Below are 13,774 nucleotides of genomic sequence, written 5' to 3'. Positions count from 1 at the left end.
CGAACAGATAACAGTGGTACAAAAGGGACTGCACAAGTAAATGATGAGCATCCATCTGCTCAAAAGCAAAGGCCAAAACTTCATGTAATTCAAATGAGAAGGACAAAGAATTTAATAAGAAATTGGCTTGAAGTTTTCATTAAGCATTTGGGACCACATTAATGTTGACTTAGGCCCTTACTCTCATATTGAAATCAATGGGACTATATGGCAATGCATAGAGTAAAGTGTTACTGACGTGAGTATGGGTGGTAGAATCAGGCCTTCAAACAACTAACCACCATGTATCCGAGATTGTGCCTCCTCTGGTTCTGTAGTATAGTGGTGGGGAATGTTAGAGCAGCATACCTCGTCTGGAACTTCCTCCAGGCTACCTTCATTCTAGAATACATTCTACAGCTGGATCCCTTCCCTCCATGAGCCGTGGCTGCAGTCACCTAATGGTCGTAAAGTCAGCACCATGCACTGAAACAGCTTGTGTCTAGCTAGGACTCTTGGCCAGGTGATAGGTGTCACCTTGCTGAGGTGGGGATAATCTGAATGATGTTTACATTAAGGATAGCTAAAAAAAAATCTCACTGCCCCCCAAAAAGGAACATGTATTAAATCCATTTTTATTTCTTGAAGATATAATTGGTTTTATGCAAATGTTATATGGGCATAAATTTCTGGGGTTCCCTTATATGTAATTATTCTTCCTACTGTTTCTTTTCTTGGTTTCCTTCAGACCTCTCAAAAACTCTCTTTTCTGTGTTGTCCCCCCACCCCAAGGTGGGTTTGATTTTTATAGACAAAAAATATTGCGCTGTGAAGCTGAAAACGTGCCTGAAAAATAAATCCACATGCTAATGACATTATTCACCACTGGAGATCACGTATTTCACCAAAGGGACGATACGTTCTGTTTTCTAAAAACTCCCATCTAAAAGCCACATTCATCCCTGGCATGCTCAACGGAGTTGTCAGATTGCCAGTGAACTCAGTGGAATTACAGCAAGTAAGCCCATGATTGGGGCTCCTAGGCTGTATGCAAATACAAATAATAAATAATAATAATTTGGCCTCATGTTTACACTTAGTCGGATCTGAAAATTGGCACACAGATCTAAATTGAATACAGCCTCCTTGCACAACCGTTGCACGTGATGGTGAGACAAAAATACAAACGCCTCAGCAGAGTAGGAAAATTCATTTCACAAGGAAATAATGAAACATACAGGGACAAATTCATGTCTGTCTTGAACGGAATTACACCAGGGTGGATTTGACTCAGATTGGAGGTTTTTAGAAAACAAAGCAAACCATTATCCCTTGAGTATAATAAGTGAACTCCAGTAGAAAGTAATGCCTTTACTGGCCTGTGGCTACAGGCTTACGTCAGTGGTGTTATACCAGTGATAAACTTGGTCCAGTGCCTTATAAATCTTCCATCACTTCCCTTTGGAAACAAATTCTGCAATAGATGGGATCACCAGAGGGAAGTATTTCCTAATACTCAACATAAATACTCCTGACACAAGAATAAATGAGTATGTGCGTAGAGGGTGAGATATGGTGGTTGGTTTGGCTACAGAAGAGGCTTCTGTGAACATGGAGTGGTATCCAGGGACAATAAATGCAGAGTGAAGCTCTACTGATGACAGCTGGCAAGAATGAGGTAAAGAAGCTTGCCTTACAGAAGAGGGATGTTTTGAATGGAAGTGCTACTGAGCCAAAAACATGGATACGGCAGATGCTATAAAACTACCCAACAGCTCATGCAATCACTGATTGTAAGTGCAGAGAGGGCAGCTGCAGGTAATGCCATATGGTTAGTTTTCCATGCACCACGAGGATCACTTAACTCAATTTGCCTTGCCTCAATACCTATGGCAAAGCCAGCCTAGTGCATTGCAATGGAGAATTCAGTCCCCTTGGCAGTAGCAAAGCAACCATTAAGTAGCATTAGTGATAGACAGCAAAGTATAATAAAACACAGAGCTCAAGTGACTTGCGTTGGTCACAAAAATGAGTCGGTTAATTAAACAGAAATTAAAAGGTACAGCACCAAAAGTGAAATCACTACAAGCTGCATAGAAACTTTTTAAAGACACCATACTAGAGGCTCAACTTAAATGTATACCCCAAATTAAAAAACATATGTAAGAGAACGAAAAAAATGCCACGGTGACTAAACAATGAAGTAAAAGAAGCAGTGAGAGGCAAAAAGGCATCCTTTAAAATGTGGAAGTTAAATCCTAGTGAGAAAAATAGAAAGCAGCATAAAAACTGCCAAATGAAGTATAAAAATATAATTAGGAAGGCCAAAAAAGAATTTGGCGAACAGCTAGCCAAAGACTCAAAGTCATAGCAAACAAATTTTTAAGAACATCAGAAGCAGGAAGCCTGCTAAACAGCCAGTGGGGCCACTGCATGATCGAGATGCTAAAGGAGCACTCAAGGACGACAAGGCCATTGCGGAGAAACTAAATGAATGCTTTGCATCTGTCTTCCCGGCTGAGGATGAGAGGGAGGTTCCCAAACCTGAGCCATTCTTTTAAGGTGACAAATCTGAGGAATTGTCCCAGATTGAGGTGTCATTTGAGGAGGTTTTGGAACAAATTGATAAACTAAACAGTAATAAGTCACCAGGACCAGATGGTATTCACCAAAGAGTTCTGAAGGAACTCAAATGTGAAATTGCAGAACTACTAACAGTAGTCTGTAACCTATCATTTAAATCAGCTTCTGTACCAAATGACTGGAGTATAGCTAATGTGACGCCAATTTTTAAAAAGGGCTCCAGAGGTGATCCCAGCAATTACAGGCCAGTAAGCCTGACTTCAATACCAGGCAAACTGGTTGAAAATATAGTAAAGAAAAAAATTGTCAGACTCATAGATGAACATAATTTGTTGGGGGATGAGTCAACATGGTTTTTGTAAAAGGAAATCATGCCTCACCAATCTACTAGAATTCTTTGAGGGGGTCAACAAGCATGTGGACAAGGGGGATCCAGTGGATATAGTGTACTTATATTTTCAGAAAACCTTTGATAAGGTCTCTCACCAAAGGCTCTTAAGCAAAGTACGCTGTCATGGGATAAGAGGGAAGGTCCTCTCATGGATCAGTAACTGGTTAAAAGACAGGAAACAAAGGGTAGGAATAAATCGTTTTCAGAATGGAGAGAGGTAAATAAAGGTGTCCCCCTATTCAACATATTCATAAATGATCTGGAAAAGGGGGTAAACAATGAGGTGGCAAAAATTTGCAGATACAAAACTACTCAAGATAGTTAAGTCCCAGGCAGACTGCAAAGAGCTACAAAAGGAACTCTCAAAACTGGGTGACTGGGCAACAAAATGGCAGATGAAATTCAATGGTGATAAATGCACATTGGAAAACATAGTCCCAACTATACATATGAAATGAGGGTGTCTAAATTAGCTGTTACCACTCAAGAAAGATATTGGAGTCATTGTGGAGAGTTCTCTGACAACATCCACTCAGTGTGCAGGAGCAGTCAAAAAAGTGAACAGAATGTTGGGAATCATTAGGAAAGAGATAGATAAGACAGAAAATATCATAGTGGCTCTATATAAATCCATGGTACGCCCACATCTTGAATACTGCGTGCAGACGTGGTCGCCCCATCTCAAAAAAGATATATTGGAATTGGAAAAGTTTCAGAAAAGGGCAACAAAAATGATTAGGGGTATGGAATGGCTTCCGTATGAGGAGAGATTACTAAGACTGGGACTTTTCAGCTTGGAAAAGAGACGACTAAGTGGAGATATATGATTCAGATCTATAAAATCATGACTTTTATGAAGAAAGTAAATAAGGTGCCAGTCCTCCAAGGGCATTGTGGACCAATGCCGATCCACCCTTAGTGCCGGGGAGATAGAGCACCGTGTCCTTGGTGCTGGGTGTGTTCCCGCTGGACTTGGTGCTGGGGAATGATGTCTCAGAGATAGGGATTGGGAACAGTGCTGGGTGCGGTGCCGGTCCAGCGACTGGGAGCGCCGCATCATGGCGGGTTTGCTTCTGGACGGTACTGGTCTCAGTGGTACCGGAGGCTTGCCCCTAATAACCTGGGGCTGAGCCGCAGTCATCTCTATGGCATCGCTTGCAGCTTCAAAAACCCCTCCACCTGGCACTGCCCTTCCAGAGAGTCACTGTGTGCCAGACTTGATGGTGCCTGCTGGGGCGCTGGAGTCCATGACACCAACTCCTGCTGTCTGGGAGATGGGTCCTTCCTCAGGTGCAGCCCAGCGTCCCCTGGCAGTCCCACAGCTCTCCGAGGAGAGTGCCCTCTCAGTCTTTTTATGTCACTTGTGGGGCATCGGGGAAGTAGAGCGGTGCCTGGCCGGTGCTCCCTGTTGTGGTGCCGGGGATTGCCGGTGCCGGGGATTGCCAGTGACGAGGGTCTCTTGTACTAGAGTCCTTCCTAGGCCCTGAGTCATGCTGGACCGCTCCGCAGACGCACTCGGGCCTAAGCCTTGGCGGTCTGAAGCCGCTGGACAAAGTGTGGATTCCATGAGCCGCTACTTCAAACAGAAATCCTGCTCCTTTTTTGTCCTAGGTTTAAAAGCCCTGCAGATTTTGCAGTGCTCGGTCTGATGCCTCTCCCCCAGATACCTCAGGCAAGAGTCATGGGGGTTACTATTTGGCATGGGAGCCCAAGAAGGAGTAGGGGATAGGGAAAGATCCCACTCACAAACAGCTATTCTAACTATAACTGTAACAACTAAAAGCTATAAAACAAGAAGAACTAGGTAACTACGCTAAGGGAGCACTTACAAAGCAAGCAAGTCATAGTTCCAACGGCCGCCATGGACGGTAAGAAGGAACTGAAGGGGGGGGTCAGGTTGGCGGGGTCATATATTGAGTGCCATGAAGGCGCCACTCCAGGGAGTTCCCCAGCCAACCCAACAGGAGCGGCTAAGGGAAAAAGTTTCCAACGACTGTGAACGCGGCGCACCCACACACCTGATTGGAATTGACGTGAACAAGCACTCAAAGAAGAAATAGGAGTCACCAAATGAAATTAATAGGAAGCAGGTTTAAAGCAAACAGAAGGAAGTATTTCTTCACACAACACACAGTCAACCTGTGGAACTCTTTGCCAGAGGATGTTGTGAAGGTCACGACTATAACAGGGTTCAAAAAAGAACTAAATAAATTAATGGAGGATAGGTCCAAGAATGGCTATTAGCCAGGGTGGGCAGGGTTGGTGTCCCTAGCGTCTGTTTGCCAGAAACTGGGAATGGATGACAGGGCATGGATCACTTGATGGTTACCTGTTCTGTTCATTCCCTCTGGGGCACCTGGCATTGGCTACTGTCAGAAGACAGGATACTGGGCTAGATTGGTCTGACCCAATATGGCCGTTTTTATGTTCTTATGTCATACAGAAATACGAAGACGTAGAGCATAAAAACCAGGAGTCCTTCAATACCAGTCTATCTTTAGATAGAATATCCCCATCTTAAGCAAGTAGAACCAGAACAGTTATTCACCCTTACATTCTTTTTATATTAATAACTTGAATTATTTCAGTTGTGACTGTTCCCAGCACCATCCCTTCATTCCCCCCCCCCCCCCCCCCCGCCGCTTGACATCTCCAATTCAACTGGAGTCTCTCTTTCTTTAAGTGCAGCACATATCCTTGTGTTTTCTCCTTTTCCCGTGAAATGAGAGTGTTCCCACTCAGGTATTTGTGTACAGTAATTAAATTCCTCCTTGACCTTCTGTTTTCAAAGCTGCACATGTTAAGCTTTTGAACCCGTTCCTCAGAGAAGGGAGTAAGGCCTGGGCTTTGTTAGGCACTACCCTAAATGATTTTCTGATCAACTCCTTCTTTTATGGCTTTGTTGCTCCAGATTCTCTATACTCTTCTTTTGTATTCAGGTTCTTATATTGCACTCAACACTGGGGTATCTGAGTGCCTTTTGAGGCCTCTGGACAACGTTTTTCCTAGTGGCTGTTTCATGTGACATTGATTGGCTGGCTATTTAGGATCCTAGCATCAGCACCAAGCAGAAGAGGAGTCGTTTGTTCTATCGCTTGTGCCCTACAGATATACAGTAAACATTCTTATTGCAGTCAGAGGGGTTGTAGAACTCGTGTTAATGTGAAGTCCTGTTTGACATGTGCCTTTACCTAGCTAAGTGTTTCAACCTTTTCCATCCCATACCCCCATGTTAGCACAGATAAAAGCTTTGGGGATCAGCTTTCCTTCTGACAATAAAGACCGGCAGTGTGGTCATGATGCCCTGAAGCCTGCTTGTGACCATCATCGGCATGAGGGCTCATGATCTAGCTGACTCGCTCAGTTCTTTGGCTTCAAACATATACCTTCAGACAAGTAAGCCTTGGGTAACTCTTCCCAAAAGAAGACTTACTTTCCAACTCTGTGTTAATATTGGAGGCCAGGGGATCATGAAAACCATTTCTTTAGAATCTGGGCAGGGGCCAAGGGAAGATGATTAGCTCAGGGCATTGCAAACAGGATACAAAGGCATCGACCCTAACTTACGTCACTGGCTCAAATGAGATCCAAATTAGCAATGACCAATAGTTAACACTGAGGGCTTTAGATAACCTACCTAAAAAGAGTTGATGTTTTCAGTCCAGTAGAAAAATATCCCATGTTGATCACAACTTATCAGAATCAACAAATGAGTCAGAGGTCAGTGACAATGTTTCATGCTTTTTCTTGTGCAAGGACTAAAATTATAAAAGATGGCTGGCAGACATCAGAATATTTAAGACAGAAATTTTGAATCACGTTGTGGGGCTTCATAAAATTGTGCTTTGTAGCGATACTCGGAGGACCACAACTAGCTGTTACCACTCAAGAAAGATCTTGGCGTTATTGTGGATAATTCTCTGAAAACATCTGCTCGATATGCAGCCACAGTCAAAAAAGCGAACAGAATGGTAGGAGCCATTAGGAAAGGGATAGATAATACCAGAAATATCATAATGCTACTATATAAATCCATGGTACTCTGACATCCTGAATACTGGGTGAAGTTCTGATTGCCCCATCTCACAAAAGATTATTAGAATTAGAAAAGATACAGAGAAGGGAAACAAAAAATGATTAAGGTCCGGAAGAGGTTCCATACAAGGAGAGATTAAGCAGACTGGGACTGTTCAGTTTAGAAAAGAGATGACATGGGGGGAATATGATGGAGGTCTATAAAATCATGACTGGTGTGGAGAAAATGACTGGGGAGTATTATATACCCCTTCATATAACCCAAAAAAACAGGGGCAGCAAGAAACTAATAGGCAGCAAGTTTAAAACAAACAAAAAGAAGTATTTCTTCACACATCACACAGTCAACCTATGGAACACATTGCAAGGAGATGTGTGACGGGCAAAAGTATAACTGGGTTCAAAAAATAGTTAGATAAGTTCATGGAGGATAGGTCCATCGATGGTTATTAGCCAAGATGGTCAGGGATGCAACCCCATACTCCATACTTCTCTGACTTCTAGATGCTGGGACCGGATGACAGGTGATGGATCACTCGATAATTGCCCTGCTCTGTTCATTTTCCTCAAGCACCTGGCACTGGCCAGTGTTGGAAAACAGGATACTGGGCTAGATCGGCCATTGGTCTGACCCAGTACGGCCATTCTTATGTTCACTCTTTCTCACCTATAAGTCTTTCTAGGTTTTGCACATGCCAGCTGGACTTTTTAAAAGGCAAAATGCCATTCTCCTAATGCCCCAGTGAAATGCTTCTAGCCCATTTATTTCAGTAGAGTCAAGGTGTTCCTTTCCATCACATCACTGTGCAGGAATGAAGCATCCAAGAGAGCCCAAGCCCTTTGAGCGAGCACACACTATGGTCCGAAAGCTTTTTATAGCTGCTGACCAATATATGGCAGGGATAGCTTAGCCCAGAACTGGAACCAGCCCTTTAAACCCTGCTCTCTAGATAGTATTATAAAAGGGGCTTTGCCAAGCATTGCCCTTTCTTAAAGGCCCCGAAGGTTAAAAGTAACACTTCCCCCAGCTCCAGTTAGGACACTTTATTCCAAAATAATTAGTGCCCTCACAAGGCATACTAATTAGTCACCAATTAGGAACTTTATTTCAAAATAGTGTCTACAGGGGGGAGCTATTGTGGAATAGCTTATTCCACAATAGCTATTCTGCTCTATTTCCCCCATATAGACAAACCCTAAGTGGCTGAAACAATGTTATTTAGATAGTCCCATAAATGTACCTTGTGCTTTACAGACAAAGTTTAATGTCCCTGTTGCGAGTCTGCACTGTCAGCCGAGTCCTCTCCAGCACTTCAGAAAGTCTCTTCTAGTTCCAGCAGCTACAGTGTGAACAGTATTGTCCTTAGCTGAGCTAGGGGAAAAGATTAGGAGCAGCCTGAAGGCAAACCAGAAATAAGCCATTCTTGAAGCAAAATAAGAGCATGAACACAAGAAGTTGCACTTGTTTAATTAAACCGGTGCAAGCTTGTATGAAAACAAGACCAAACAGAGACTGCAGTGCAAACTAGTCTAGGTCTCTTTTGGGTTACAGCACTCCATGTTCACAATGCTTTATTCACTACCTCAGTGCTCCTTATTCATGTGCACCTGCTCTCCCATTAACACCTCATTAGGGCACACACCTGCAGAGCCTTTAGTTCAACTTGCTGTAGTGTAGCCATTAATTCTCTGTTATATTCATGAGCACGTCAGAGAGGACCTGGTGGTTTAAAAGTCTTCTCAAGCCACCTGGTAAAACATCATCACAGCTACCAGTCATTGTCAGTAGCTTTAGCTGTCAGGATGAGGTCCAAAGGGTCTGTGCAGTTTCAGCCTCCCTCTCTCCTCTCCAGATAGTCCTGCCAAGTCAAAGCAGGTGAGCAGAGGGTGCTGTAAAAGAAGCTTACACACTGCCTCTGCTTTACCTACTTCACTCTGCAGGGCGATCCATCTAGCATCTTTCACCATAACCTAGGGTCATGTCAGGGCTGAGTCCACAGAAGATTTGTGCTACTGACCAGCAGTATTTTGGTATTATGATGCTACAACTGGACGTTCATAGCAGGCTGCAACCTTCTCCCTGCTGACACTTCAATTTACTTCCATCCAGACTGACCACAGAGTCTTCCAAACAGAACTTGGGTAAAAGTATTCACCACAAATGTCCTTTCCTCCACTGGGGGATGCAGGTTCTCCCCCCCGCTTGTCCAGTTTGCAGTCAGAGTCAAAACAATTCAGTCTCATTCCCGCTGACCCAGGAAAGGTTGGAAGAAAGTGCTCTTCCTACCTCTGTCCCTATCCATTATGAAGGACAAGGTACATTATATGCTGCCCTCCTTTCCAGAATTTGTCCTGATTGGCTGGGAGAGAGGAACTCTGCCCCATCCTGTAATACAAGCCTCCTGCTCCCCAGCTCTAAAGAGAATGGCAAACAGAGTTTTTCCAGACACCACCTGTCACTCCAGACCATGTCCTCTCTCTCAGCATCTATCTCTGTCACCCCCTGGGTCTTTGTCTGTCCCAGGACTTCTGGAGTTTGGTAGCTCCACAACTTCGCTCTCTGGCTTTAAAAGCCCAGTAAACCCCATTACAGTACCCAAGCTATAATTCGGGTTGTAGGGGTACTAGAAACCTTTCTTGGCTTGTAAACATCTCTGGGAATGGACTGTTTCTGCCATGTATTATACGGTACCATGATCACTGTTGGGGCTCAAACAAATATGCCTAATACCTCATATTTTTGCCCTCCTCAGTATCATCTTGGTACCCCCACACTACAAGGAAAGACTAGCCATGCAGGCTTCTCCTTGGAGTCAATGGAAGCTGCAGGAGCTTTTCACCTTTGTCAATCAGACTATGGGGCTTGGAGGTTTGTGTGGCAGGAGGGAGAATATTACTAGGCTTCATTGTTGCCATGCTGGTTATATTTAGCCTGTGGACCTGCAGTAGCAGCTGGCTTTCCTTTTCATTTGATTGTATTTATTTATTTATCTGGAAAGGTGCGCAGGGTCAAGGAAAGATGGGGGTATTTTGTAAATCATAAATGTGGTTTAAGGGTGACATGCACGCCTGTGCAAAGAGACAGCACAAGAGCTAGACATTGCTTGAATCCAATTTATAGCCTATGTTGGGTGCCTTAATTGTTCATGGACCTTGTTCTCACATGAATTTCTTCCCTGGGTGACGTGCTTCTACAGAGTGAGATAATGTTGCAGGAAGACTGGGACCAAATTATTGCTATACGCTCAAGTGAAGTCGACTATCTAGCCTCAACTTGCTCCATAGGGGATTGGCTGCACAACACTAGTCATGCAACTTCATTAGCATTACAGTCCTGTGCATTGTATTGAGATTATACCCTGGGTTTGCCTATTATTTTTTGTGGCATATTCTAGACCTTTATGTATGAAGGACCAAATTCTGGCATGTGCAGAAAAGCAGTTCTCAGGAGTTGGAGCATTGTCTGCTCCAAACCAAGCCCCTTACTTAAGCAAAACAACAGCTGCTCCATCTGCAAGAGGAGCCATGGAAGGACAAGATGAGGTGGAGCCTAGGGGTTTGTTTTGCATGTTTATGTGCACACGTCCATTACCTATGCTCACACCCAGAGATTATTCCTGCTGTGGGCAAGAATCATCTGCATATAGTGGCAGGGGCTGCTGCCTGCAAACATACAAGCTCACATAGACTCAGCTATTGCAGTACAGATGTGCACTAGCTTTGGAGGCATTTGCCTTGATGAGCTTGAAAGCGGTAACACAGCACATGATAGTCCCTACACTGTTTATTCAAAGCAAGGTGTCTGGCAATGCCAGTCCAAGGGCGAGGTGAGTAACATCACGCTCTTCTTCAAGAGGAATTGACGTTTTGCAAATAACCAGTATAAATATAATTCTTAATCCAATGGTGCTCTCAACTTCTGTATTCACTGCAACTTCTTCTATGCTTCCTGTTGCATTTCCCATAATAATCCACCCTGCACTTTTTCCTGCCATGCACTCTGTGTGTACGCTCCACATAAGAGCATTTACTACATGCCTTTGTCTCCAAGCATTGGGAAAAGGTCATTAGGAAGCATAATAATGTGCCTTTTCTGTTCATACAGGAGCAAAAGCAATCCTCACTGCAAGTGACAGAACCATACCTACAAATGTAAAGAATTCCGATTTTTTAATGTCACTCAGAGTAATGTACAATTTAAGTGATCCCTTGTGTGTATTTGCGTCTGAATTCTTTCTTTTTTTCTCTATTTCATAAAATTATTTGCTGCTAAATCATGGTACTCATAAACCATGAATATCTGAGTCTGAATAAAGAACACTGTGATTTTAAGAACGGCTGCAAATAAAGACATTGGTATATGCTTTCTTTTTACTGATGATATCGGTTATGAAATCTGGTCTCTATAATACTCTTTTACACAGCATTTGTTAGGAGTTAATGTTATCACTAAAAATGCTAATCAGAATCTTAATATTAAAACATTATCGTATAGCTCCTTGTTAGTATTAATTTTAATAACTAGTCTGTATGATATGGCTGTTTTACTCACACTTTTATTAAATGTTGATGAAAGACATACCAACTAAAAAATACTTCTACAGCCTACAAGATACAAATATAAGAAAAACTATCAAATTATATATCAAATGCACTAAAATAAGAGAAATTAAATGTATTGTCCTTCCTAGTGCTTTGGTTTAGGTGTTGCGAGAGTCAGTGATCATGGATCTATAATAAAGGTTTTCATCTAGCTGATATCTCATTGTATTGACACTATACAATGACTTTTGTTATAGCTAGAATTGATTTCTAGGGTGATTTTCTAAATAACACTTTAGAATGTTCTTCTTGGAATGTTGGTGGGTCTTACCCTTTGAACTATAATCTTTAAGGAGCTACATAATTTTGCAGCAAAATATTTTGATTGAAAGTCATTAAAGAAAAGAGTTTTCTCTGAAGTGTTTGTAAACACAGTCCAAAAACACACATTCATTATCGGAAAGTTTTTCACGTGTGATCTTTATTATTCTAATTATACTGCAAACCCACAAAAGGGAAGGAAACATACAAGTTTAAATAAGTCATATTTTGCAGATGAATAGGGGCACGTTTTAAATTTTTGCAACAAAACTGCATGTCCTACAGTCCAAAAACCAAAAGTGCTAAGGACACCCAACAACCAAATCAACTCTTAATAAAAAATAAATTAAAAAAATTACAAAATACCCTAAAGAGACACTGAAATGGAATTTATACCAGGAAATGTTTTGTTTAGCTGGAAATTCAAGATATTTCACTGTAATGTAAATAAATAAAAAGCAAGCCTGAGGCATCGTTGAAAACTGTTATATACAACTCTGCAATGCAGAGATGGATTTGCAGTTTAATAGCTTGATATGTTTCAGGCTATCAGCCGAAGGTATAGGTTTAAAACCGCTGGCCAGTTGTGAACAAGCCGTATGATGGAATTCATACAGCAGGCACTCGCAATGAAACATGAGTCAGACTTTAAACTAGTTTATGAACATACTCCGTTAAAAACTAAAATATTCTAAAACTGATTCACATCAGGAAACGATTCATACTTAGGATGTAGGGAAGCTATTAAAATTATATAAGATCAATTTTACTAAATAAATTCGATTCATTTTTTTCCTGGATGTCTTAAGAAAAATCAAGTTTATTAGCAATGCTTTTTTCCCCCTTTACAAGCTTGGAATTATATATAATGTATTTTTCTTACCTGCTTCTTTGGAGAAACTTTATGCAATTCAATGTTTAAATATATGCATTCGCTGGAGTGTGTCTGATTTTAAATGGTATTTTACAGTTAATATTAAGAGAAATTGTCTGGATACACCATTCATTGTCATTGCATTGTGACTGAGCAAGCTTCTGTCTCACTCGAGTCGATGTATTCCTGTTATTTAACTCTCAACACCAGTGTACTAAAATAATGTACCGGGTATAAATTTGATGTAGGGAAACAGGGAAAGCTTTGCTAATGGATAAATGTTACCCATGCATTTCGAACGAGACCGGAAAATTGGAAATAGGGCCGTGATTTTGCTATCTTTATATTCACTTTTCAAAGCAAATGTCAAATTTGTACTTGTCTTTGAACGAAATTAGAAGTACCTCCCATTTATACAATATGTTTGCGGGACACACAGACTATCTGCCAGATAACAGAAGGCTGGTTATAGTTTTGTCCACAGTAGAGAATGTGGTGATCGTGTTTAAACTCCGTGTCCAAAACAATCGAGTTTAGCCGTGACTAGCTGACTCTGTTGTCCTTGTCTACCCTGACAGACTCGTGTTAGCTAGCTCGGTTGTTTTTAAGTCGTGCTTAAACACGATCAAACTCCCGTGCTTAGTTGTGCTAGCTCAAAGGGAACGCAAAAGTCGATAGCAGTTAACAAGCCTGAGCTGAATTAGAAATAACCAAGCCGGAGAGATTCTACTCGCAACCAATGATATAAACGGGACTGCTCGCGCTAGAATTATGTTTACATCGAATCCAATATGTTTCTTTCCCAGACTGTACAAATAGATCCTTTCAACCGTGGCCTTAAACTATTCCCTGGCTCCAGCACTAGCCGGGTCTACTACGGATTGCTGGGGCCTGGGACAAGCTTTTTAAGCGACGGGTCAGACCGAGATCACATCTGCCTTGGTTATTGGGCAGAGGAGTCATGACTCTTAGCACTCCGTCGGCAAAACCAGATCAGGGGCCTCCAGTCACCCGGGCCCTTCGCCTTGTGGGGAGGGGAACGAGCATGT

This window comes from Trachemys scripta, chromosome 21, assembly GCF_013100865.1.
Source record: "Trachemys scripta elegans isolate TJP31775 chromosome 21, CAS_Tse_1.0, whole genome shotgun sequence".
NCBI classification, from domain to species: Eukaryota; Metazoa; Chordata; order Testudines; family Emydidae; genus Trachemys; species Trachemys scripta.
Note: the sequence above shows the minus strand (reverse complement) of the source record.